This window comes from Copadichromis virginalis, linkage group LG15 (assembly GCF_057382275.1).
Source record: "Copadichromis virginalis isolate Kocher_CV1m ecotype Utaka linkage group LG15, C_Virginalis_male_GT1.1, whole genome shotgun sequence".
NCBI classification, from domain to species: Eukaryota; Metazoa; Chordata; class Actinopteri; order Cichliformes; family Cichlidae; genus Copadichromis; species Copadichromis virginalis.
The window spans coordinates 42877499-42882661 of record NC_140632.1 but is presented as its reverse complement, the minus strand read 5'-3'; positions in this window follow the sequence as shown (position 1 = coordinate 42882661).

Below are 5163 nucleotides of genomic sequence, written 5' to 3'. Positions count from 1 at the left end.
CCTAGTGGGAACAGGAAATGTCATGTTTTACACTTTGGGGTACAGTATAGTGATGGGTGACACCTGCAGCCTCAAATTTCTCCAGGAAAGCCTTAAGGAGTTGGTCTTGGGTTACAGTGAAAACTGTGACTTTTCGCAAAAGGGTGTGACCCCAGCAGCATGGCGAACTTTGATGTCACGCCATGAAGAAACAAATTAGTATAACTCAATGAAATCCAGTCTGTTCAGTACCAGACTTTACAGGCATGATGTCAGACCCACCCTGAACAGATTGATGTGCCCATTGTCGGGAATACGTACAGCGCCACCTAGTGGCAACAGGAAATGTCATGGCTTTAATTTTGTTGTACTGGTTTTCACAGGTTCATCGTGGCCACCTCAAAAGCGGTGAATATCAACATCAGTCCCTCGTGATGCTTCAGTGCAAAAATTGTGACTTTAAACTGAACGGCGCACCCTGGTGGCAACGCGGTTCACCATGAAAGATGAAGTGGCTTTTGAGGGACTTGGAAAGTTTATAGAGGCTTGAAATTTTGCACACTCCTCCAAATGGATGTAGGCTTTGTTGTCATGTGATCATTTTCATTGAATAGCTCGAAATTGCTCCACAGCGCCCCCTACAAAATTTCAAAACAACAGCCCCTGCTCTGTGTTTCATCTATGAGTCTGAAACCTGGTAAGCTTATGGAAAATATCACGATGTACAAAAAAGTCTCTTGGAGCAATATCCCAAATCCAACAGGAAGTCAGCCATTTTAAAATTAATGTGTAATTTTGGCGACATTTTCCCCTCTTTTCAGGCTTCATACTTTGACGAACTCCTCCAAGGGATTTCATCATATTGAACCATTCTCCAGTGTGTGGAATCTAAAGACCTTTGTGATGTTAAATTGCGAAGCTTTTTACGTTCAAGGAAACGGGGTGGTCATGGCGGCACGTGGAGTTTCAATCACTGGCCAAAAAGCAGTAATATGCTGTCACTCAAAGACACAAAGTCCAATCTCTCCCAAAGGTCGCAGGCGTGATGAGACTCGAGCTCGGAAATGTTTGTTATGCCCTTTGTCTATAATGGTTAGAGCGCCACCTAGTGGGACGACTATACTCATGGTTGAACCAAATGAAATGTTAACTGGTGGTTAAATGCATGAATTCCATCAATGTGACATCGATCGGACGTGCTGGTTTTAGGTGTTGGGCGTGGCTCGACGCGCCGGGGGTGCGAGGGCCCTCATAACGCTGCTTGCAGCTTTAATTATTATTATTTCGGCAAATGAATTGGCCGTTTGAGGGCCTAAACATGCTCGAAAACTCATGAAATTTTGCACACGCGTCAGGTCTGGTGAAAATTTACGTATTTTAATGTTCTCAGACATGGCCAGGGAAAATTAGCTCAGTAGCGCCACCTAGAAAAATGAAAAACGCGAGCCCCCGGTATGGGTATGACCTACATGTTTGAAAGTCGGTACACCTATATAAAGTTCAGAGTCGAACAAAAAAGTCTATTATGGCAATGTCCTAAACCCAACAGGAAGTCCGCCATTTTGGATTGAAGGTGACATTTTGGGTCTGATTTTACCGTTTCCATGCCTTGTACTTTAACGAACTCCTCCTTGGGATTTGGTCCTATAAACTTCAAATTTGGACAGTGTCAACTACACCCTTGTGCCATGTTAAATTGCGGAGCTTTTGAGTTTTCACAATAGTATGAGGCCGTGGCGCCATGGCGAATTATGATGACTCGCCATGAAAATCTTATTGCCTCTCATTCTGTCATACATGTTCCGATCTGGACCAAAGAGAATACATATGATAAGGCTCCACCCCTGAACATATTTCAACTGCCATATTTGACATCAAGGACAGCGCCACCTAGTGGGAACAGGAAATGTCATGTTTTACACTTTGGGGTACAGTATAGTGATGGGTGACATCTGCAGCCTCAAATTTCTCCAGGAAAGCCTTAAGGAGTTGGTCTTGGGTTACAGTGAAAACTGTGACTTTTCGCAAAAGGGTGTGACCCCAGCGGCGTGGCGAACTTTGATGTCACGCCATGAAGAAACAAATTAGTATAACTCAATGAAATCCAGTCTGATCAGTACCAGACTTTACAGGCATGATGTCAGACCCGCCCTGAACAGATTGATGTGCCCATTGTCGGAAATACGGACAGCGCCACCTAGTGGCAACAGGAAATGTCATGGCTTTAATTTTGTTGTACTGATTTTCACAGGTTCCTCTTGGCCACCTCAAAAGCGGTGAATATCACCATCAGTCCCTCGTGATGCTTCAGTGCAAAAATTGTGACTTTAAACTGAACGGCGCACCCTGGTGGCAACGCTGTTCAACATGAAAGATGAAGTGGCTTTTGAGGGTCTTGGCAAGTTTATAGAGGCTTGAAATTTGGCACACACCTCCAAATGGATGAAGGCTTTGTTGGCATGTGATCATTTTCATTGAATAGCGCGAAATTGCTCCACAGCGCCCCCTACAAAATTTCAAAACCACAGCCCCTGCTCTGTGTTCTATGTATGATTCTGAAACCTGGTAAGCTTATAGGAGATATCAAGATGTACAAAAAAGTCTCTTGGTGCAATATCCCAAATCCAACAGGAAGTCAGCCATTTTAAAATTAATGTGTAATTTTGGCAACATTTTCCCCTCTTTCCAGGCACCGTTCTTTGACGAACTCCTCCAAGGGATTTCATCATATTGAACCAATCTCCAGTGTGTGGAATCTAAAGACCTTTGTGATGTTAAATTGCGAAGCTTTTTACGTTCAGTGAAACGGGGTGGTTATGGCGGCACTTAGAGTTTGAATCACTCGCCAAAAAGCAGTAATCTGCTGTCACTCAAAAACACAATGTCCAATCTCTCCCAAAGCTCATAGGCGTGATGAGACTCGAGCTCGGAAATGTTGGTATGCCATTTGTACATAATGGTTAGAGCGCCACCTAGTGGAACAACTAACTAATCATGAATGAATGAGTTGAAATGTTAGCTGGTGGTTAAATGCATGAATTCCATCAATGTGACATCAGATCGGACGTGCTGGTTTCAGGTGTTGGGCATGGCTCGACACGCCGGGGGTGCGAGGGCCCTCATAACGCTGCTTGCAGCTTTAATTATTATTATTATTATTATTATTCAGGCGAAACAAGGGCCTTTTTGAGGGCCTAAACATGCTCAAAAACTCATGAAATTTTGCACACATGCCAGGTCTGGTGAAAAATTTTGTATTTTAATGGTTTTACATATGAGCACTGGGAAATGGCTCTACAGCGCCACCTATGCCTTGTTAAATGCAGCCCTACGACCACATCGTTTGAGCTACATGTATGAAATTTGGCACACATATGTATCATGCCAAGACGAACAAAAAAGTCTTTGGGCCCATTGACGCAAACCAAACAGGAAGTCCGCCATTTGGAAGAGAAGGTGACATTTTGGCTCTAATTTTGCCATTTCCATGCCTCGAACTTTTGCGAACTCCTCCTTGGGGTTTGATTTCATAACCTTCATATTTGGTCAGTGTCAACTACACCCTTGTGCCATGTTAAATTGCGGAGCTTTTGAGTTTTCACAATACTATGAGGCCGTGGCGCCATGGCGAATTTCGATGACTCGCCATGAAAATCTTATTGCCTCTCATTTTGTCATACATTTTCTGACCTTGACCAAAGTGAACACATATGATAAGGCTCCACCCCTGAACATATTTCAACTGCCATATTTGACACCAGGTACAGCGCCACCTAGTGGGAACAGGAAATGTCATGTTTTACACTTTGGGGTACAGTATTGTGATGGGTGACATCTGCAGCCTCAAATTTCTCCAGGAAAGCCTTAAGGAGTTGGTCTTGGGTTACAGTGAAAACTGTGAGTTTTCACGAAAGGGTGTGACCCCAGCAGCATGGCGAACTTTGATGTCACGCCATGAAGAAACAAATTAGTATAACTCAATGAAATCCAGTCTGATCAGTACCAGACTTTACAGGCATGATGTCAGACCCGCCCTGAACAGATTGATGTGCCCATTGTCGGAAATACGGACAGCGCCACCTAGTGGCAACAGGAAATGTCATGGCTTTAATTTTGTTGTACTGATTTTCACAGGTTCATCGTGGCCACCTCAAAAGCGGTGAATATCAACATCAGTCCCTCGTGATGCTTCAGTGCAAAAATTGTGACTTTAAACTGAACGGCGCACCCTGGTGGTAACGCGGTTCACCATGAAAGATGAAGTGGCTTTTGAGGGGCTTGGAAAGTTTATAGAGGCTTGAAATTTGGCACACACCTCCAAATGGATGAACGCTTTGTTGGCATGTGATCATTTTCATTGAATAGCGCGAAATGGCTCCACAGCGCCCCCTACAATATTTCAAAACATCAGCCCCTGCTCTGTGTTTCATCTATGAGTCTGACACTTGGTAAGCTTGTGTAAGATATCAAGATGTACAAAAAAGTCTCTTGGAGCAATATCCCAAATCCAACAGGAAGTCAGCCATTTTAAAATTAATGTGTAATTTTGATGACATTTTCCCCCCTTTTCAGGCCTCATACTTTGACGAACTCCTCCAAGGGATTTCATCATATTGAAGCATTCTTCAGTGTGTAGAATCTAAAGACCTTTGTGATGTTAAATTGCGAAGCTTTTTCCGTTCAGGGAAACGGGGTGGTCATGGCGGCACGTAGAGTTTCAATCACTCGCAAAAAGCAGTAATCTGCTGTCACTAAAAAACACAATGTCCAATCTCTCCCAAAGGTCGCAGGTGTGATGAGACTCGAGCTTGGAAATGTTTGTTATGCTATTTGTCAATAATAGTTAGAGCGCCACCTAGTGGCATGACTATAATCATGATTGAATGAGATGAAATGTTAGCTGGTGGTTGAATGCATGAATTCCATCAATGTGACATCAGATCGGAGGTGCTGGTTGTAGGTGTTGGGTGTAGCTCGACGCGATGGGGTGCGAGGGCCCTCATAACGCTGCTTGCAGCTTTAATTTGTTCTTGTTTTTTGTTATACTTAGTTTTCTCTCCTGTGTCTGCCTTTAGATCCACACCACAACACCCTTGCTGCTAAGCTGTGACAGGAAGGAAAGCAAAAAAAAAACAAAAAACAAAACAAAACCAAAAAACCCCAAAAAACCTAAAACTAAAAGAC